A 24,493-nucleotide genomic window follows, 5' to 3' on the forward strand; every position below is an offset into this window, starting at 1 on the left:
ATATCATGGTCTGGGCTAGACCTACCAGCGTTTGGATTTTGATTTTTCCTGAAATTTGGGTTCCTGACAGTGTTAGCTTGCTACCCGTCCCATGATGATTTCCTCTCAACACTCTCTACTCTATCTCCCAGCCTGTGCATGCCATTGATAATAGCATCTAGCTTTTGATCTAAGGCTGAGGGCTCTTCCTTGAAGGTGGTTCTTCTCTCAGTTCTAGCTCTGTTTCTTTTGGCAATTAAATTTGCCTCCACAGTGACAGCCACATTTTGCATGTCTGCAAGGCTGTTAGGGGCTCTTTCTTTTAATTGGTAGGCCATATCTGGGTCGAATCCATCAGGGAATTTATATAAGGCAAGGTCAGGTGGGGGCCTTAAGTTTTGTGGGATAGCATTATAAACACTATTGAACCTTGCACAATAGTCCAAGACTGTTTCTTGTGGACCTCTTTTGATTGTATCGTATTCAGCTAGTATGTGCAAGGGGTCTTTCTTTTTCTCCCATCTGTTGATAAATGACCGGTATAAGGCTTTTGGGTCTGCTATGGAATTGGCTGGAAGTGCTCTAAACCAAGTCCTGACATCACCTGACAAGCTTTGGACTAAAATCTTCATTCTCACACCATCATCGTCAATCTCATAGCTTTCAAAGTAATCCTGCACTTTCTTTGTATGCTGAAGGGCTGTGCAAGCACTTGTGCCATCAAAATAAGTTATTTTGGTCTGGTAATCCTGAGGCATAGCCTCGGGATTTGCAGGCAATTGTAAGGGTGCATATCTATTAGCCATATTGACAGGTATAAGCGGAAAAACAGGGATAAATGGAACGACTGGAACAACGGCAATAATAGTGGTAATGGGAGTATGTGTAGCAAATGGAGGTGTGGAAGGAGTGCTTTGAGAGGTGGATGAAGAACAAGGGGAACTAGGGGTTGAACGAAAAAAAACTTTGACAGGGATTGGAACACAGCTTGGGTGAACTACTTCAGGACTATTATCAGCAAAATCCTCTCTTCGCTCTAGCTTCCTGAGGTTCCTTGGGATTATATTGGGATTTTCAAAAGCTGCTGGGGGATTTGGGTCTGGATTTGACCTTGTATAACGTGAATTCTTTTTGGGAGCCAGCTTCTAGCTTGTTTTTTGGGGATTTTTCTAAGAATATAAGGGTTAGAAAGAAACTTTTGAAGGTCTGGTTCCTTCCCAGTGGAGCTTTCCAACTTGATTTTTGAAATTAACTGAGGATTTTCCCCAATGGGGTTGCCATTATGTTATCACTCAGGTTGTCCTTAAAGCTCCTTAAAGGATACGGCCGAGGTAACCACAAACCAATCTTTGGACTGCAGGTCCTAGCCTACCTGCAATCAGAGAGGGCTCTCTCTTTATAATTTAGCTTTGTTTTGGGTTGATTTTAGGCTAGTTATGATTTTCTTGGGTTTTGTTTTGATTTTGGTGGGATGGAGGATTCTTTCAAGCAGAGTTGGGATGCATAGTGTGAGAAGTTCAAACCATTGGGCATGGAGTCGTGGATTAGGCTTGTTGTTGCGTTTTCTTGGTCACAAGAGGAATACAGAGTAGGATAGCTACACATAAAACAATATCGAGCTGGAATAAAGATGGAACGAAGGTCAGTGAATGAAAGGAAACTAAGCAGCTCTCATTATGCTAACAGAGGGAAGGTGAATGAACATTTATATAGGAGCAGTCAAGGATTCCTAAACAACATTCATATATGAAGGAATTAGCGTAAATATGAGCAAATCAGTATTCATATTCAGGACTAATTCAGAGGAAAACATAGATAAATCACAAAAATTGAGAACAGAATACAACTAAGTGAGCTCTGAACTATTCTTTCTTTCTGCTATTTAGATAGTGAAACAATGATGGCATAAAACATATAAACTGTAAACAGAGATAAGAAACACTTATTGGGCTATGTAGAAGAGTTAGGATTCCATAGTCACTCTTCAGTCATTAAAACACAAAAGTCAGTTCATCTCCCAAACATTCCAGCGATCTTTGATTATAGAGACTCTCAGAAAATACAATGCAAGTCTAGAGGAAGTTATCGACCAACCAACCCTTTTTTCATAACAGAGGGTGGTTTAAATAGAAAAAAATATCTACAAACAACAAATCTGGGATAGATCTCCTCAAATAAATTCCTTTAACCTAATTTGTACAGAAGTAAATGGCAGAAATATCTAATAGCTATGCTGGGGCAACTGGCATCTCAAAATATCTATTACAGCAGATCTTAGGCAGATCTAAGGAAAATGAGTGCTTTAATCTATTTTATCTTGAAGTAAATGCTTAAAACATTTATCTAAGTGCTGCGCTGGGGCAGCTGCCTCAAAAATGGATCAACATCTGTCCTTATGGCTCTGTGCTGGCTCTTTTAGCCATAAGTGTGCTTTAAATTCATTCATCTGCGCCTGCAAGTGGTTCTGCTGCCTTAAGTGGCCAAAACTGTGAGTTGGTGAGCCTTTATGGCTCAGAGCTGCTTTATTGACTTTGCTGGGAGGCTCTTTAATGATTTCCTGCTTTGGATTCAAAGTTTGTATTGAACACCTTCACTGATACACTTTGGCACTGAATCTGGGCCTTTTCTCACTGCTGATACTCTTTAAATTGTCCCATTGCCCCCTTTCTGCCTTTTAATGCAAAAATAACTGCTGCTAATGTCCTCCGTGGCCTTTGGAATGCTATCGGCACTGGCCGATCAAAAATGGTACTAGAAATGATGAACAACTACTAACTGGCGGAAGACTGGATGCTGGAGGCACACCGAGGCCAAAATCCTGCAATTTGGAGCTATTTCAGGCCTGGAGCGATCAAATATGGACTAAAGAATGCCATGTTTCTTTTGGAGGTGGGGCGGGCACGGGCACCGAACTGTTTAAAAGAAAATGGCCCTTTTCCCTCTTATAAGGCAAAAATGCTTTAAACGTGAAAATCCATCAAAATTGGGGTGGGAGCAATTACTGTTCATAAGATTGAATGCTGGCCATTGGATCCGGCGCGGGCCGATCCAACGGCTGGCGCTAAATCGCATCGGGGCGGACCATTGGTCCCAACACATAAAACCTCTGAAATGCCGCTGACCCGAAATGCTTATATGCCCTTTCTTTATGGAGATCGGGTCCGGTCCGTCGACGATTTCATATCGGCGGATTTTAACAAAATCAATATGCGGACCCGAAATCCCTTAAAACTGCCCTTATAAACTAATTCAGCTCCGGTCCATCGGGAGCCCTCTCCTTTCGCTGTGCCCGGGGACCTTACAGACCCGATGGCTTTTATAAGACCCGCCTTTATAATATTTCGGCTCCGGAATATCGGAGCCAAACATAAGGGGTGTTCGCCGAACAAACATGGGCCGTTGATTTGGTGATGGCGATGGACGGCAGAGATTACGTCGGCATTTCGCTATCGGCGGGGTCATGGGGCTGCCACATAAAAACGCCGAAACCCATCGGACCCGAAATATATTTATGCCACGCTTTATTACTTTTCGGCTCCGCTGGTAGGAGCCATATGGGAGTGATGCGATTAAATATGGGCCATTGATCTGGGGCCCAAAAATGGATGGCTGCGATTATATCGGGACTTCGGCAATCGGCGGGGCAGAGGGTTGACATATATGTGATCGCCGAAATGGGCGATCGTCGAAATGATCTGGGCCATTGGATCGGCGGGGGCGATGGACGGCTGAGATTTGGTCGTTGTATCGGCGATCAGCGGCCCATTATAACCCATGCCTTGATACTTAGCCATTTTCGCTTATAATATGCCACTGCCCCCTCTCGATAGCGATATCGCATCGGAGGGGGACCAAATAGATTCTTTTCTCATCGGAGAATGCATTTTGTTAAAATGCAAAGGAAAAATGAATTTGGAGGGGTAGCCTTTGGTGTTTCAGATGGATTCTAAGGCATCGGAAGGGGTCCGATAGCCAAAAAGGGAGGATTTTTTCATTTGTAGAAGGTTTTTAATGATTTTTGCATGGTTTTTGGCAACTTTCATGCCTTGGAAGGAGTCCAAAGGCATTTAGGAGGAATGTGATGTGTTTTGAGAGGGTTTAGTGGCCAAAGAGGGTTTCATGCCTTATAAAGGCAAACCAAGGCCAAAGGGATGATTTTTATACATATGAAGGTAAACTATGCAAAGGAATGAGTCCTTTTGCATTTGGAAGATGGTTAGAGGGGTCAATGAGGGTTCTTGCTGAGTTTCAGATAAACTTAGCAATTCCCGAGGATATATATGGTTATTTTTCAACCAAGGGGAAGGGATAAGTATACAAGGGAGTTATATACATAGTTTTAGTGGGGGAAGGGGAAATAGATAGGGAGTTACATAATAAAGTTAGTAGTTAATATGATAGTGATGAGAAAAAGCGCTAAGAATGATGTCTTAGGCTATCAATGGGGGAAAATGACTGATAGAAGAAGTGTGAACATTCTTTGATTGAAGCAGATCTCCACCAAGGCAAATGATGTGGAGAATGATGAATTTAAGAGGTATCAAGCAGATCTTGACCTCTTTTAGGGGAAGTTAATGAGTGATTTGGGGAAAGAGGAAGGGGAAGTTAGACATGCCTCACTTGAAGTCCTCCAACTGAACAACTGCCTTCAACTTGTGATATGATAGATATAACGCTTGACAATATGAAATGGATCACAAGCCATGATTCTGCAACCACAAAGCTACCTACCTGACCTACTCACCTAGCATTTTCTCTTCCTTTTGGTTTGGGTGCACTTGAACTAGCACACCCAACTTTTCATTCTTTTCTTCTTGCTGTCCTCTTATCTACAACTACACTTATTGCATCCAGGGGCTCAGATTAAGCTGTTGAGCACCCTTGTTTCTCTACCTAACTACAAATCTGCCAAGATTAAGCTGTTTGGATAGATTTTCATTCTCTATATTCTACAACATGAAATTGAAACCTAGGGAGGCCAAGATTAAGCTGTTTGGCCTACCCTTAACTGAAAACTGATCAAAATGGATTACTTATCAAAACTGGAACAAAGCAGTAGCATTAAAACTGGCACACCTTCATGGATACTTCTCTGGTCATCTGTAGCAAATATGGAGCATTGCATCATGCATAGTATGACATATTTGGCATGTAAAAATGTCGATCATGAAAGATGATTAACCTGCTGCAGCAGGAGGCTAACAAATCCCACTACATCCTAAAACTAGAGGCACTCCATTTCTCATCCCCAGCTCATGGAACCGAGAGTTAGAGGTGCCAAAGATCCTAGAATTTATGATTCAGTGACTTCATTTAGAGAATGTGGCAATTCGTGGCCAAAGGAGTCCACATTCACTGATCCCTTTTCGAAGGCACAAAGGCGAAGAATTGAATCGTGCAAATGATGACAAGAATATTTTATGGGCTCACAAGGAAGAAGAGGACGTTGGTTTAAGTAAAAAATATGGAACAAAAGCATTCAACCTTCTGGAACTAGAAAACTATGAAGATTCTCACTCATATTTGGATGCACCACTTCAACTACATATTCTTTGTTGACGTGAATGTCATCCATGGTCTCTCACCTTCCATAAATGGGTTAAGACTCAATGTTAATTTGAGAAGGAAGGAGAGAAGAGATGGCGTTGTATACATAAGGATACAAAATTGTTGATGAGGATGAGAACTATCATATTGGGAGTTGTAGGTTCAAGGGTTATGCAGAGCATCAAGTAGGAAGAATGCCCAGTGGGGTTTTGAAAATCCTACCCAGTTCATCTCAGGGAACCCCAACTACAGGGGTTATTCTTAGATTTACCAACGTCACATATAGCAACAGTTCCCCTTTTCAATCGCAGAGGGGTAGGGATGATCTTGTCGATTTCATCTTTGAAAAACTACCAAAAGTGATATTACCACTATTTCCATCCCTTTTATCGAGAAATCTTAGTAAACATTCATTCATAACATAATTGAATTATTTCCTTAATGATTCTCTTATGATCTCAAATCGAATCATTCTTCCCTTATTTATATAATTGTCTAAGAACTACATCTCACAAATGATTCTTATGTGCTTATTAGATATAGGTATTCTGATAAATTAGCAGAAAATGAATTGGCAAGAACATATTATGTCAAAACAAGATTCATGAGAGAAGCGCGTATGCATACACTTTCCTGCAATTCTGAGAAAAGAGACTCGAATCTCTAATACTAACTGAGAAGTGACAAACATACAATAAATAATGAGTGTTTTTCAAGAAAAAGACGATGATGTAGAAGCCTTTCTTGCATGAAATAAAACTACAAGGATGATGAATTAAAGATTTTATGTTTTACTTCCTCTATATTTGAAAGGGTAGCAACCTTATACAAATTCATGCTCTTACAATAAATTTGTGGAGAAATTTTTACTATACCACATGGCACATTACTCAAAAATCTCTTAAATGTAATGCCAACCAAGACAAATATCTATAACAACAAAAAATGAAGCCCAAATGAATCCAACAAGAAATGTGTATCATTGGGAAAATCTAAGTTATCAGGTGTAGAAACAACCTAAGCAGTAACATGTTCTAGTTTGCTAAATTTTGGTGGGCCCTCCATCTTTGGAATCCCCAAGTTTAAGGTTTCTTTCACTAGAAATCAGATACATATGTTGTTCTTTACCGCCAGGATTTAACCCTTATTTGCCAAAAAAGATGAATTCCAATACAAGGACAAAGATAGTCTTCATATGACCAAGAACTTGAAATCAGATTGTTGTGAACTGGTCAACGCAAATGAATTGGCTAAGATTGATGCCAACTACGATCAAGCATGAGATTGTAAGGAAGAGTTGAACAATGATGACACACAAGATTAGTTATAGAACTCTAATTAACCTAATGATGGAGGAATATCATGTGCCCAAGTTTTTGAGCCTGTGATTTCACTTATGTAACAAATAAACAAAAATACTACACCTAGAAAAATAAGATAGGAATTATTCCCTTTCCATCTTACCGTAGAAGTTATGGAATAATCATAAAGATCCACTCTTTTCTCTACGATCCTGTAATCAAGAAAATGACCTAAAATGAGCAAGGTAGCTAATTGCAATGGCGCAGAATGTCCAAGAATATGAAAAGAACCCAATGTGTATTTGATTTGAAGGTAGTGAACATACTGTGTATACAACAACATAAAAGAGCTTTGTATCACAAAATAACAAAACATTTACTAGCCTAATCAACAAAATTGGAGTACCTCAAATGCAAACAACAACAAAATATTGTATGTCTTTGACATTAATGAAACATAGAAAAGTGTTGCCAAAGGATGATTTAAAACATGCATATTGTTGCATATAATTTATCCATATTGCAATCACAACAACTACAAATCCTTTAGTATTGACACTAACATCTGTGACAGTACATATTGCTACACCAACTAGCACTACTATTATACTTAACTTGGTATTACTTGAATAATGAATATTTTGAAAGAGAACTTCAAAAAAGAAGGATACATGTATCATGCTCAACTTTTCTATCTACACAACAAATAGAATCTCATATAAGAAACTAAATCTTAACAAAAACAAGGCATTACATTCAAAACAACAAAATATATTTATCATGCTCAAAACTGCAATACAAAGTGAACCTCATAATTTTTTTTAGATATTTAAATAATAAAATTCAATCTAAGAAAGAGACTATAACGAACGAGTTATGAACCATTCAATAGACTCCACCAACATGAAGCATGCTTATCTAAGGCCCCTAATGTTTTACTAAAATAGGATATATGCCAATTTGCAAGAAGACACATGAATGTGAGATTGAAATAACATTGCATTAAAATACTCCCAAAAATTTAATAGTTCAACTTATGTCATTTACAGGTAAGAAGTCAGGAAATATTTATTTGCCAATATTATGAATTTAAAGAAGGGGTGAAGGATCATAATAATTATTTCATCTTGGGGATTGATATTCTTCCTTTTCTACTTGATTTTCTTTGTCGTTTGTTCATTTGGTCCCTCATTTAGTGTATGCTGAATAACAAATTTCGAGAATTTGCATCACATTCCACACTTTGAATTTTATATGTTCCTGCAATTTTCCATACTTTTAGCACTTTTATTGGACACAATATTTTTCGTATGTATTAGGTTCCATATAAAAAACTTCCAAGAATTCTTAGTAACTCTAACATCAGCTAAGCTATTTATTTACATACAAATGAACAGAAAAGGTGAGAAAGGAAGTGTATTGATTTAAATCCTACAAAGGAGCGACATACCTGTTTGCAAAATAGAGAAAGTAAGTGTATCAATCTCACATGGTAAAAACCAACAAAATTCCATATGAGACTGACATTCATGCCAACCCACAGGAGAGCACTTATAAACGGCCCGGGGACTATGCGATATGCGATCGCGATATAATCGCATCGCAATATCACGTCGGAGCATTATAGAGGAGTGGCGCTATATATATATATATATATATATATATATATATATATATATATATATATATATATATATATATATATATATATATATATATATATATATATATATATATATATATGCGATATGCGATCGCGATATAATCGCATCGCAATATCACGTCGGAGCATTATAGAGGAGTGGCGCTATATATATATATATATATATATATATATATATATATATATATATATATATATATATATATATATATATATATATATATATATATATATATATATATATACATGCGATGCGATGACCAAACCCGACGGAAATATGAACCAAATTTAATATAGTATATTGAGTTCCGTAAAACGACATCTTTCTATGTATTTTTGCATTTTCGTTAAATAAACGAAAAGCAAAGGGAATGTGCCGATGCGATGAAACCAGACCCGAAAGGGTTTGTAAATTTAGTTGCATAACATTTCAAATCCGCCATAAAGCCATTTTGTGATATTTTCAGTGTTTTAATGTATTTTCAAATATAAAGGGAAACCATGAAACGAGCGGGATTTTGGGTGGGCCATAAGGGGTAAGTGGTTTTGGCCAGGCTCTGCCTGAGCCCATACACTAACTGCCATGCGTTGGAGGGAGAAAACCACCCTTTTTGGGTGAGTAATCTCCATGCGTGTTAGCCACCCGAAATCAATAATAGCTGTTGGTTAACGATTACTTGCGATGGCGCCCAAAGATGGATCTGAAAGAATATAAGGTGGAATTAATGATTTTTGAAGTCCAATAGACTGCATTTGGGCAGATTTTTACAGGTTTTTTGTGTATTCTCTGTGTAAATGGAGAACAACCATTTTTTGGGATTTCAAAGGCACTGATGGTCCATTCCGTTACAAAACAAGTGGCCACCATCCCTAAAGGCTTTTACCAATGATTGCTAATGCTCATAGGGGAATTTAAGCGTATAGAGGCCAGAAGCCAGAGAGCTCGAGAAGGGGAAACGAACAGACAGTTCTGATTGGCTTTAAGACCACAAGCTGACAAAGACAGAGACAAGCAGTGCTGAGACAAAGCAAAGACAGAGACAGAGAGTGAGATGGAGGGTCTGCATACTGAAAGAGGCTTGAGGGATTCAAGAAAACTCCTGCTGTTTTGTATCTGTTATGTTGAGACTCAATTTGAGCTCACATTTTGTAGAACTCTGCTCTTGAAGACATAATAGAGAGGTCACCACTGAAGGCTGGAGAAGGTGACGTAGCCCAAGAGTTTTGGGTGAACTCCATATTAAACTTGTTGTGTTTATGTGTGTTTGTCTATTATGTTTCTATAACTGCTCAATTGTCTATATTATTCACAATCTTATCGATCCGTTGCACTAAGTAATATAGGAAAATCCATGCACATGAGTCTGTAATACCATAAAAGTAATCTAAGATCTTCATTTTCAGATCAAGTGGTATCAAAGCTTTAGGTTTGCTAAGCTTAGACAAGCTTGTGCTAGATTTTTTGAATGCTAACTAGGTCAAAGCTCAAACAGAGAAAAGTAGAACTTATTGAGGCCAATCTAGAAATTAGAAAAGTCTATCCTCGAAGGAAAATGGCATAAGAGATTCCCTTGGGATCAAAACCTCAGTTCATGGACAGTTTCATGACCATGAGAGCCATGGTGGAAGAGACGTATCGAGAATTTAAGAAAGGTTGAGGTGGAAGCACTTCAGCAAGTCAAACAGGAAAAGGAGTAGAGGAACCTCTTCTAGTTGCCCATTCAGAAGGCAAAGGGAAAGGGGAAGAGCCTCCTCCATCAACAACTCCTTCTAGCCCTGAAAATAAAAGGAATTAAACATCTTTGTTTAAATTAGATGTAAAGATTGATTTGCCAATATATGATGGAGAATTAAATGCAAAAAGGCTAGATAACTGAATTAGACAGATTGATGTGTATTGCAGGGTGCCTGGAGGAACTACCCTAGTGTGGTGGGAAAGCAGGACACAAGCTAATTTGAAGAAGCAAGGTAAAATTCTCTCTACCTAGAGTGAATTTGTTTCTGCCATTAAAAAGAAATTAAATCCACTAGCTTATATGCAGCGAGAAATGATGAGTTGGAAAACTCTTCGCCAATTAAAGGGGCAAAGTGTACAAAGCTATACCCAGGAATTTATAAAAAGAGCTTTAATTATAGGCATTTCTCTAGACTCACCTGAAACTTTGTTGAAGTATATAGCTAGTCTGCTTAGCTATTTGAGGCACACCATTCTCATGTTTAACACTACCAGCATAGATGAGGTATCAGTTTAGGCTACACATCTAGAGGCTAGAGGCAATAATGTGAACCTAAAGATTGGGGGATCATCAAAACCCATTGCAAGCAAGAACAAGGAAAAGAGGAAGCAAAAATGGAAGGAGAGGAAGGCAAACGCTGTACAGAAAAACAAACCTTCATGCACTCACTGCAAGAAGGATGGACACGATGATGAACACTGCTAATCTTTCCTTTCGGAGCTGAAACCAAAGAAGTTCGATGGTAAGAAGAAGAAGATTATTGCTACTATTTAGAAAGACTTGGGGTCAGACTCAGGTGATGAAACAACAGTCACAACCACATGTATAAAAGGTAAAAATTTTGAAGCATCTACAAGTAATTCTGCACAATCTATTGATAATGAAGATAATGAGAGGAAAAGACATGAGCTTTTTCATATTAGAGTTCTTTCCAAGCACCAAAAGATCGATACTTTATTTGATAGTGGTTCACAAGTAAACTTGCTTTCTGAAACAATTGTAAAGAAGTTGGGCTTACTAACAACACCTCACAAGAAGCAATATCCATTAGGTTGGGTATGTGATAAAGCAAAGCTACAAGTGACTAGACAATGTAAACTTAGGTTTGTTATTGGGTCAACTTTTGTAGATGAGGTTGAGTTAGATATAGTTCCCTTGGATATATGTGGTATTGTTTTAGGAAGTATTTACTTGTATGATAGAAAAGCCATTTTCTATAGAACTGAAAATAAGTATCAACTCACAAAAAATGGAATAGAATATATTGTAAGATCTCATCAACTCAAAAATAACTACACTCTCATTAACTCAGGGCAGATGAAAAGAATTGTAAATTCATGCAAGCAATTTTTACTAATGGTTGTAAAGGAAAAGAACCCTGATAAGACCAATATATTTGAAGGCTTTGATGCTAAACAGAAAGCTGATTTAGATAAAGTTGTTTCAGAATATGATATCCTATTTCAAGAACCTAAAGGTCTGCCACCCAAAAGGGAAATAGTACATGATATTCATTTGCAGCAAGATGCTCCATTGCCTAACATCGGAATGTACAGGTTATCCACTTTAGAGAATGTAGAGATCAAGAAGTAGGTACAGGAGTTGCTTGATAAATGGTTCATAAGACCAAGCACATCACCATGTGGATCTCCAATCATGTTGGGGAGAAATAAATATGGTTCATGGAGGATGTGCATTGATTACAGAGCACTGAATAAAATAACGTTCAAGAACCGTTATCCTCTTCCTCGCATTGATGATCTATTAGATCAGCTAAAAGAAGTTGTTTACTTTTCCAAGTTAGACTTGCGTAGTGGTTATCATCAGGTTAGAGCAGAACAAGATGCATGGAAAACTGCTTTCAAAACAAATCAAGGGTTGTATGAATGGCTAGTTATGACTTTTGGCTTAACTAATGCTCCTGCCACTTTCATGAGAGTTATGAAAGATGTACTCCGACCTTTTATTGATGATTTTGTGATTGTATATTTAGATGACATTATTGTTTTCAGTGAAACATGGGAAGAACATTTGAAGCATGTAAAGAAGGCTCTAGATGTTTTGAAAAGAGAAATTATCTATGTGAAATTATCAAAATGTGAATTTGGAAAAACGTCTTTAAATTATTTGGGTCATATTGTAGGGGGTGGTGAATTGAAGATTGATCCCTCTAAGGTTGAAGTCACTGTGAACTGACCTAAACCCAAATCTGCTACAGAAGTTAGGAGTTTCCTAGGAGCAACACAATATTGGAGAAATTTTATTGCTAACTTTGCCTTGATTGCAACTCCCTTAAATGCTTTAATAGGATTGAACAAGGTGTTTCAGTGGGGAGGCAAACAACAGAAAGCCTTCGACACCTTGAAAGAAAAAATTAGTACAACACCAGTACTAGCATTGCTAGATCTTCAAAGACCATTTCAGATTGAAACAGATGCCAGTGACTATGCCATGGGAGCAGTGTTGATGCAACACGGTAAACCCATATGTTATCATTCCGAGACATTTACTTCTACAGTAGTTAATTATCCCACATATGATAAAGAATTGTATGCATTAGTGCAGAGTGTGAAAAAGTGGAAACATTACCTAATGGGAAAAGAAACAATTATACATAAAGATCATCAACCACCTCAATATTTGCACTCACAAACTAAATTGCAGCAATCAAGACACTATAGGTGGATAGGTTTTCTACAACAGTTTCATCTTGTCATCAGATATAAGAAGGGCATACACAATAAAGTTGCATATATGTTATCAAGACCAATCATAAATGTATCCACTATACTTAAGCATAATTCAGTATTGCATGAAAGCTACATTGACCAATATGCTCAAGATGTAGATTTTAAAGATGTATATGCAACTTTAAGTTAGGGAAAACAAGTAGAAGAATTGGATTATCATGTTAAGGACCAACTCTTATATCATTTGGGAAAGTTATGCATTCCTCAAACTGAAAGAGTTAACATAATCCGAGAAGCACACACTTCTCTAATATTAGGTCATTTTGGTGTAAGTAAAATAGTTTCATAGTTGCAAAGGTTCTATTATTGGCCAAGAATGCATGAAACAGTTTCTAGATATATTAAAGGGTGTACCATGTGTGCTACAAGCAAGCCCAGTAATAGAAAATTAGGCTTGTACACTCCACTTCCAGTTCCTTCTTGTCCTTGGGAAAGTGTTTCCATTGACTTTGTTGGGGGACTGCCAAAATCTAAAAAAGGCCATGATTATTTATATGTTATTGTGGACAGGTTCAACAAAATGTGTATTTTAATACCTTGTAGTAAGCAGATTACAGTTGAACAAATAGTGAAGCTGTTCTTTGAGCATGTATGGGTTCATTTTGGGTTACCCACTTTCATTGTATCTAATCAAGATTCCCGTTTCGTTGGGAAGTTTTGGTCAAGTCTATGGGAGTTAATGGACACCAGATTGAAGAAGAACACAACATTTCATCCACAAACAGATGGTCAAACAGCGGTGGTCAATAGGATAGTGATCTAGTTGCATAGAGGCTATTGCAGCAAGAATTCCAAGCTTTGGGATGAACATTTGTGTTATGTGCAACATGCTTACAACTGTGCCAAGCACTCTTCTACACAGAGATCTCCTTTTGAAACTTGTTTTGGTTTTACACCAAGGCCTCCCTTGGATTTTGTCTTTAGTAAAGACATAATAGTTGATGGACATAGTGATGTGGACAAAGCAACCAAGTTCATTGAACAAATCCAAGAAATTCACTAGGCAGTGCAAGAACAACTAGAGAGAAACCAGGCCAAGTATAAGGCAAGGCATGATAAGCATCGAATTGAGCATAGCTTCCAAGTTGGTGATCAAGTTTGGCTGTACATCAGCAAAGATAGAATGCAAGGTGAAGGTAAGAAGTTGAAGCTAATAAGGTATGGGCCTTTCAAGATACTTGAGAAAATTGGTGAGAATGCTTTTCGCCTTGATTTGATAGCTTATATGCATATCTATTCAGTCATTAATGCAAATAACTTGAGACTATATGCACCTTCATTGATTGAAGATCTCGAAGAGCAAGGTCAGTTGCCTTCTATTGATGATCTGTTGCCTGAATATCTCAATGAGTTGCAAGAAGACACAGTTTTGGACAGGAAGGTGAGAACTACGTGTAGAGGGGATGTTGAGTACCTGAGAATTGGACTGAAAGGTTCAAAACCAAGTAGTGCAAGATGGATAGAGATTGGACAAGTGAGGAAGTTGTATCCTCACTTGATTGATGCTTAAAAACCATCTTTTGGTGGTCCAAAAGCTTTTTTAGTGGGAAGGCATGATCCAAAATGGATCCTAGAAAACCCTCTAAGTCTTCAAAGTCTTCTAAAGATCAAAACTATCACAAAATAAGAACCTTTAAAAATGGCAGATTACACTATCGGGAGTGTAAAACACAAGGAAACAACGGAAATAGAGCTTATCGGAGGTTTGGATAGTGATGCACAGGAGCTGTGGGATCTGGCAGATCAACAGTCCAGATCCGATTGGCATATCGCAATTGGTGGAGGCTATCGGAGGCTACCACATACTTATTGCGATAGCGATTAGCATAGTCAATGAGGACCATCGATCAAGTGTGTAGATCGACAGCCCAAGTTGAATCGCAATATCGCATCAGCAACCCACAGGGGAGCGCTTATAAACAGCCTGGGGACTATGAGACATGCAATCGCGATATAATCGCATCGCAATATTGCGTAAGAGCAATACATAGGAGCGAGGCTATATATATATATATATATATATAGCTATATATATATATATATATATAGCTATATATATATATGCGATGTGATGAAACTGGACCCGAAAGGGTTTGTAAATGTAGTTGCATAACATTTCAAGTCTGCCACAAAGCCATTTTGCGATATTTTCAGTGTTTTAATGTATTTTCAAATACAAAGGGAAACCACAAATCGAGCAGGATTTCGGGTGAGCCGTAGGCGGTAAGTGGTTTTGGCCGGGCTCTGCCCGAGCCCATACACTGACTACCACGTGGCTAGGTGCCGGAGAGAGAAAACCACCCTTTTCGGGCGGGTAATCCCTATGCGTGTTAGCCACCCGAAATCAATAATAGTCATTGGTCAACGACTACTTGCGATGGCGTCCAAAGACGGATCCGAAAGGATATAAGGCATAATTAATGATTTTTGAAGTCTGATAGACTATGCTTGGGCAGATTTTTATAGGTTTTCTATGTATTCTCTGTGTAAACAGAGAATAATCATTTTTGGGATTTCAAAGGCACCGATGGTCCATTCCGTTACAAAATAGGTGGCCACCATCCCAAAAGGCGTTTAGCAATGATTGCTAATGCTCAAAGGGGAATTCGAGTGGATAGAGGCCAAGAGCCAGAGAGCCCGAGAAGGGGAAACGAACAGACATCTTCGATTGGCTTTAAAGCCATAGACTAACAAACATAGAGACAAGCAGTGCTGAGACAGAGCAAAGAAAAAGACAGAGAGTGAGAGGGAGAGTTTGTGTACTCAGAGAGGCTTGAGGGATTCAAGCAAACTCTTGTTGTTTTGTATCTGTTGTGTTGAGACTCAATTTGAGCTCAGATTTTGTAAAACTTTGCTCTTGAAGACATAATAGAGATGTCACCACTGAAGGCTGGACTAGGAGACGTAGCCTAAGAGTTTTGGGTGAACTCCATATTAAACTTGTTGTATTTATGTGTTTTTGTCTATTATGTTTCTCTAACTACTCAATTTTCTATATTATTCACAATCTTATCGATCCGTTGCACTAAGTAATATAGGCAAATCCATGCACATGAGTCTGTAATACCTTAAAAGTAATCTAAGATTTTCATTTTCATATCGAATAATGAGGTGTCATTGAGAGGTTTTTCGCCAAAGGTAATGAGATCTCATTGAGTTGGGTTTTTCAGTGGATATATGTGTATTGTTGTTAGTTATTTTATTATTCCTATGTGTAAATCTCGGTAAATCTCAATAATTAATTTATGACTTAATACATATATATATCCAATTAGTTTTTTTCTTATGAAAACAAATTAATAATAATATACAAAAAAAAAATTAAAAATCTTTGGTCAAGGTAAAAGAAAATGATCGGTATATCGCTCTGGAAATCACCACATCATGATCGTTGAGATCCATGACCCAATAAAGCCTCCCGTGCTGACCTCCTAGAGAATCCCTGCTGAATCCAATGGCACTCCAGAATATATGCAAATTGGTTATGCAATTTGTGAACGCACAATGTAGATAAACTTGCACAGTCAGATGTAAAATTCCACTTAGTGTTAGTTTCCAAGCATTCAAATGATGGATTGTATCAATCAACTTGAATAAATATACTATAATTAAAGCATACCTCAAACTTCTATATATAAAGTTCACTAGAATTCTTATTCCCAGAAAGAATTCTATTCTAAATATCGTCGAGTGAATATCAATTGTTGTGTGGTACTCTAGGGAATCTTCATTCACATATGGAACATTCATATTTTTCTGACCACTGTCTTATTGTCTTATCCTAGAGGGCATAGTCGATTAGAAGAGGGGTATCGTTCAAATTTAACCATAATTGGTTGTTGGATGATTCTTATACCTCCATGGTCAAAGAATTCTGGAATGCACCCATGGGATCTGGACATAGGTCATCCATGGATAGTATCATCTATAAACACAAATGATTGAAAAGTTGGACTAGAACATGGGAGAGACATAAAGACACAAAATTATTACTGGAATTGAAATCATTTTTGACAGAGATGGGTGAGTCTGGAAAGACCTTTACTACACAGACTAAATGTTTTGGAAACTAGGAAAAAGTAGATCCTGGAAGAATAGGAGACCACATGGAGGTTGAAGAGTAGAGCCATATGGATTCCGATGGGGGACCATAACACCAAATTCTTCTACCAATATTCCAATCAGAGGAGGAACTGCAATTCCATTTGGAATATCACTGGGAAAATGGTAACATGGTATATTCAGATGAGGAAATTTGAAGGGAAGCGGTCACATTTTTTAAAAACTTGTTTAATTCTAGGGAGGGGATTAATTATGAGGACCTTTTATGGGGAGTGGAATAATATCCCATCATGTTTGATGTTGTGGAAAATGTAGCTCTATATAAGTCGATTACAGTGGAAGAACTCCTTTTGGTACTCAAATATTTTGCAAGAGATAAATGTCCTATACCAAACAGATGGATGGTGGAGTTATTTATACATTTCTTTGATAATATGAATGGGGAACTGTTGGCAATGGTAGAGGAGTCCAGAAACAAGTGGAAGATATCTGAACCTATTAAGTCGACCATTATTGCTCTAATTCCGAAGGTCTCGAACTTGTCCTCTTTTTATGATTTCTAGTCGTTCTCTTTGTGAAATATTATTGACAAGATCATTTCCAAGATTATTGCGGAGAGGCTAAAATCTTCCCTCTTGACACATATCACTAGCAAACAATTTGACTTCGTTCCAAATTGTTCTATTCATGATGCTATATCCGTATCCCAAGAATGCATCCATACAATGCATATGAAGAAACTTGAGGCGGTGGTGATGAAGATCAATATTCTCTTGCATAAAAACATGAATCCTAATGAGGCTCTAGGCCTCCTTAATTATACAACTAAAGTTTTCAACAACTTACTTAAATATAGAGAGGCTTGGCTCCCAGTATTAATATTAACTAGTTCTTAACTATCACTAGCTCGATTCCCAATGATCCTCATGACTCGCCTACCTACAACTCTGAGCTAGTGAGATTTGATTGAGGGATCTTCAAATGAGTGAGGATTTAATGAGGAAGACCCATCTCCTATAATCTCTCCTTCTTGTCTCATTTGAGTTCTTGAATCTTAACTAGTGATAATTTTCTCCCAAAAACTTGTAATCAATGCACATTAGACCACTAGATATAACATCGTACTTTTACTCATCTCATTAAGCAAACTATATTTAAAACATGTAAAGAATTATGAGAAGAGTTGATTTTAGTAAGCTTGGAGGCATGTTAAGGTCCATATATTTTACCCAATGATGAGCCTCATCATCACCCCCTACTGAAAGTGTTTCTCGTCCTCTGAGCAACTCAATCTATATCCATGTCCTTCATTGCTCTGGTGGCTTCCCTGACATCCCATGCTTCTGCTGTAGTCTCTACTCGGTTTGTGAAGAAAACCAATCCATAGAAAAGTTCCCTTCTCTACCTGGAATAAAAGTTGCGTATGAGGGAACTGAAGGGGTGACTGAACAGTTCTGCTACATAAATTAAAGTAGGCCTCATGGACCTTGACCATACCAGCAAGGCATGCAAGGGTTATCCTATGCATATTACAACCCTAACCAAAACACATCCATTTCCTCTTGGGCCCCCCCTGCTCATCCCTCATGGTCTACACCTTCTCCCTGGTCTTTTGCACCTCAGTACCATTCCCAGCCAACCAACTAACCATTTCATCCATATACCCCTCCACAACCTCAGTGGAATGCACCACCCCAGGGGTGGAGGCCACCATACAATAATGCTCCATATTTATTGCCTTCACCTCCTACTCAACCACAACTTTTACACCCTGCTCCACCTAAACACCTCAGATGCCTGCCTAACCAAACCCAAACCCAAACAATAGACATGCACAACAAGTCTACAGTGGAGAGACATCCTACCCTGCTTATGCTGTGGAAATTCAGGAAATCAACCTTAGGTTTGGGAGAGTGCTCCCGGATAACCAACCTCCATCTCCACCTAGGGAGAGTGAAGAGGAAAGAGAAAAAGTATGCGTAGAGTGAATCCACCACCCTTTCCTGAAAGATTAACTCATCCAATCCAACATACCCTAGAAGAAAATGAACTTTTGGGTGAATTGAAAAATCTATGTGTCAAAATCCCACTTCTCCAAGCTATTAAGGATGTACCTATTTACAACAAGTTGATTAAAGAGAAGTGTTTCAAACATCTGGGGACGTGAAAAAGAGACACCCCTACCATTAATGTCATTGGACAACTATCCGACTTAATGCTAGGGCAAAGGATTTTCCCAAAGTATTTAGACCCTAGAAGCCCTGTAGTGGATGTACACATCAATGCCACCATTATCCCACATGCCTTGATTGATTTTGGGGCTACCATTAATGTAATGACTAAGGACACCATGCTGAAGCTGAATCTCCAGGGTTCATTAAGAAAGACCATGACAACGTGTTGGGGAGGCTTCATGATTTGTCGTGGTAGTGGAGGAGAATGATGGTGCGCCAAGCCTATACATTGGCCCCATCATTCTTTGGTAGTTTTTAGGGCCTCGAGGCTGTGAGCTACATGTATGCATAGCTTTGCTCATCGTTATAGTGGATGGATCAACTAATTAAAGGAATGGAAATGAGTAGCAGTTCATCGTTATAGTGGATGGACTAACTAATTAAAGGAACGGAAATGAGTAGCAAGAAAAATGTGTCGCAGTTCATCATTATAGTGGATGGACTAACTAATTAAAGGAACAGAAATGAGTAGCAGTTCATCGTTATAGTGGATGGACTAACTAATTAAAGGAACAGAAATGAGTAGCAAGAAAAATGTGTCGCAGTTCATCGTTATAGTGGATGGACTAACTAATTAAAGAAACGGAAATGAGTAGCAAGAAAAATGTGTCATAAGAGATTCAGTGGATGAGGAGAATATGTGCACGTGGATCAATTAATTGATGAACTATGTATGTGAAAAGAACACCTAGATAATTGGTGGTTACATTGGCGACCCATGTAATCTAGTAGATGGGTTCTTTTTATATAGACATCGATGTCAAGAGTAATATATATATATATATATATATATATATATATATATATATATATATATATATATATATATATATATATAATGGAGTCAAATATTATTTCATGTAAATGGGCATACAACTCTAAGACCTAGTAAGACATGCATCCCCTTAGACCTGGGTGATAGGGGGATGTCGGGTAAAAAATATTCCGTGTAAAAATTAGTTTGGGGGGAGGGGGTAAGGGCTAGAGTGAGCAGGGTTCTCACTTAGCAGTAAACTTGATTCGGGATAGAGTCAAAGTTGACTAGGTAAACAATGATGGTGACGAGGTAATGATGGTGACAAGGTAAACAATGATAGTTTTGGGGCACATAGTATTGTGCACCCATGGTTTTTTTTCCATGGTATTGCATGTAATGGAGCCTATAAAAAGTTAGTTAGTGGTAAACTTGATTCGGGATAGAGTCAAAGTTGACTAGGTAAACAATGATGGTTTTGGGGCACATAGTATTGTGCACCCATGGTTTTTTGTCCATGGTATTGCATATAATGGAGCCTATAAAATGCTGGGAAGACATTCACTGTAATGTAGGCTTCGAGGTGAGCGCTGAAGGCTCACTTGGCCGTCTTAGCCAGGTTTTTGGCCAAGGATAATGAGATTTCATTGAAAGGGTTTTGGCCAAGGATAATGAGATCTCATTGAGTTGGGTTTTTCCGTGGATTAGGTTTTTTGGCCAAGAATAATGAGATCTCATTAAGGGTTTTTTGGCCAAAGATAATGAGATCTCATTGAGTTGGCCGTCTTGGCCAGGTTTTTGGCCAAGGATAATGAGATTTCATTGAGAGGGTTTTGGCCAAGGATAATGAGATCTCATTGAGTTGGGTTTTTCTGTGGATTAGGTTTTTGGTCAAGAATAATGAGATCCCATTGAGAGGTTTTTAGCCAAAGATAATGAGATCTCATTGAGTAGGGTTTTTCTGTGGATTTATGTGTATTGTTGTTGGTTATTTTAGTAAAAACAGTGAAATATCATCTGGTGAATAACAATGATTGGACTCTTATTTTGATATGGTCTGTCGATATTTTTAATGAAAAAGTGAAATCTATAAATTACTGGAGTTTTATTTTGAAAATATTTTAAATTGAGTAGGTTTAATCTATAAATTAGATATATATTTTTTTTCATGTACCACCTATTTGTATTTGTTTTTTCCATGTTTATTGCTTACTTTTTTTTTTGCTAATTATAGATAACTCTTTAATGATTCTAATTATAAAACAATTTGGAATTATAAATATGATTTTTTAAAAATTATAAATATAATGTTTAAATGATTCTAATTATAAAACAATTTGAAATCATAGCTACCAAGTTCGGCCTTACTGGCCAGAAAAATTCGGAAATACGGCAGTACGGTTCGATTCGGCGGTAAATTCGGAAATTGGAATTCGGTACATTTTTTTTTTTTTTTAAATAATTTTTTTATATTAATTTTTTTTTTATAATAAACTTTAAATGGTACGTTAAACTTATTAACTTATTACAATGATAGATGGAATTTGGTAAATAAAAAAATTTATATTAAAAAAATTATAATAAAGTATAAATAGTATGTCAAGGATATTACAGTTATGATGGAATTTAGTAAGATGGTAGGTTAAAAATATTACAATTATGATAAATTGTAAATGGTATATTAAGAATATTATAATCATAATGGAATTTAATAAAATGGTATGTTACTAATATTACAATTATGATGAAATTTAATAAAAAAAAATATTAGTATAAAATTGAATATTTAAAAATAGAAATTTCTATGTTGTTTAAAACATATTTTTTTATATTAAAAAAAACTACATTTATTATTTAACTTGGTAAAGTTTTTTTGTTAATATATATATATATATATATATATATATATATATATATATATATATATATATATATATATATAATAGAAATTTCTATATTAAAAAAGTATAGTAAATAATAAATTGCATATTAAAAAAGTTATAGTTGTAAAAAACAATAAATTATATATTAAAATATAGTAAAAAAATAGTATGTTTATACGTATTAAAAATAATAAACTCCTATAACAAAGAAAAACAAATTCTTATCTATAAATAATTATAAAATATATATTCTCCAATTTTTTTTATTTGAGTTTTATACTTCCCTTATTCCACATTAGTAACAAAATGGAAAAGATGAATTAAAGTTGGGGTGTGTTTCTCCCTTTCGGTCTGTTTTGAATTGAGTATAATGCATATGTGGACTAACAAAATCTACACTGTAAACAACTCTTTGAAAGTTTGTTTCACTGGAAACGCTAAATCTACAAGGAGAGAATTATGTTGTTTTAGTTATTAATTAATAATGTTGTTATTTTTTCTTATTTTTAAGGGTTTATATTAAAATTTAGGACTTGATAATATGATTTTTTTTTAAATATATATTAGAATATAGATTTTTTTATTTTTTTTAATTTAAAAATAATTTAATTTTGAAAGATCTCTACTTCCCAATTTTTCCCGTATTGTATTTTAGGTAATCGAATTTTTTCACTATGTTTGAAATTATAAATATGATTTTTTAAAATTATAAATACTAGCATTTGCACCTTATGTTGCAAAGGAAACGCCGTAAGGCATAGAGTGGGGAAGAATAGCGACATGTGAACGGACATTGTTGATCGCAAGGGTGGATGATAATGTGTATTCTGAAATTGGATATTTTGTTATGGTCAACCTAATGCATTCATTAATTATGACAACAAAAAAGTTTCGGGCCCAAGCTGAACCAACACAGATCTTTTCTACAAGATTCAAATTGCCTAAATGATTCCTCAATCAATGGGGAAATAACCATTTCCCTCTTCTAATACCTAAAATACATTGTAGGAGACCGATTTTTCAAGTAACCTAATATAACTAGCAATTGGCCCAAAAGGTGCAAAGAGAGGCCGATAGAAATGTTAAATTGAAAGAATTGTATTTTGGTTCAAAATAATAAATATTATAATAATTCAATCATTCAAACTAAATCTAGTCAATAAATTGCCCAAAAAAAAAAATCCTTAAATCAAAATTATACAAATCATCATTCAAACTAAACCTAGTCAATAAATTGCCTAAAATAAAATAAATCCTCAATCAAAATTATACAAATTATTATTCTTCATTTCTCTCAATTATTTATATAATAAAATCCAATCAATCATTCAAAATTGGGCACATCGGGGCAGGCCAGTCCGCTTTGCGCACAATAAAACTCACTGGGCTTTCAGACCCATAGGTTGAGATTGAGCCCCCGCCTTGCCCACAATAAAACTCATTGGGCTTTCACACCCATAGGTTGAGATTGCACCCCAGCCTGTTGCTGCTGGTTTTGTTGGTAATTCAAAGGTCTTCGAATAACATGATGTGTGGCTCAGGACGATGAATGGCATAGTGCACCCACCCACGAGACTGCTGAACTCCAATGACTCGCCATTCGTTCTGGACCAAAAAGAATATCAATTTGGTTAAAATTATTATATGTTTATAATAATAAAAATAAAATATAAAACAAACAAACAGATTATCGCATTAAAAATGGCATTTGAAAACAAATTAGGTGTTGATCACCACATTGGAAAGTTGGCAAAACAGATGCTTTTGCATTAAAAATAGCATTTGAGAACAAAAATGCAGTGCTTACCTCATTGAGAAGTCAGTTCTTGGAAAGAAATTTGGCAGTTTCCGGAGGGAGAACCACATGTCTGGGGATGATACATAACGCCAAATCATCAAAATAATCCATTTGGGTGAAATAAAACCCTAATTACAGATATTCAACTCACCACGTATGTGACGCCATCGATGTGCAAGGATTGGTCTTCTTTGCCATATGTGCCTTGGGCAATATGCTCCTCCATGTCATTACAATGAGGTCCATATTACATAAACAATTAGTATACGTGGCCTCTATCAAGGATGTATGTGCTCCCTGTCTCTGTGAAAAGGAGCAGAAGCTACTTAGCAAATTCAATCATGCATTTTCATACTTTCAGTCACCTTTTTTCGAATGAATAATTTTTTTTTCCTTTTTCTTCGTTTGCGGACAATCAGTGTGAACAAACATTACTGCAATTTCAAACATTTTAATCTCTAAAAAATGCATTGAGATATCATTTCTTTATCCAGGGCAAACATTTATGTCTCATGATTTTTATAGTGTGCATAACATACCCATTTATTTTGGCAATGTTTTTACATTTTTTAAGATATAAAAGATTCAAAACATGTACCTGAGAAAAATTCTATTTCTTGCTCTATCTCTGCAAAATTATATATATCAGTCAAACTCAATTCTTCCAGCCTCTGAGGCATTCTTTATATATCTGGATATTTGCACCTCTGGAAAATTTTAAGCAAGTTTTGAGTTATTTGTTTTTCATTGTTTGTGTTTCAATTAATTTTGTCGATTTTCCATTGC

General features: G+C 36.6%; 1 pseudogene; it reads right to left on the minus strand.

Moving 5' to 3' along the window:
• Positions 1 to 6,568: 6,568 nt before the first annotated feature.
• The window catches only part of LOC149206494 (UDP-rhamnose/UDP-galactose transporter 6-like), a 76,070-nt pseudogene continuing 58,145 nt past the window's right edge, over positions 6,569 to 24,493 (minus strand).

This window comes from Pinus tabuliformis, chromosome 1_2 (genome assembly GCF_031772625.1).
Source record: "Pinus tabuliformis cultivar Carrire ecotype Pingquan chromosome 1_2, CPIR1, whole genome shotgun sequence".
NCBI lineage: Eukaryota > Viridiplantae > Streptophyta > Pinopsida > Pinales > Pinaceae > Pinus > Pinus tabuliformis.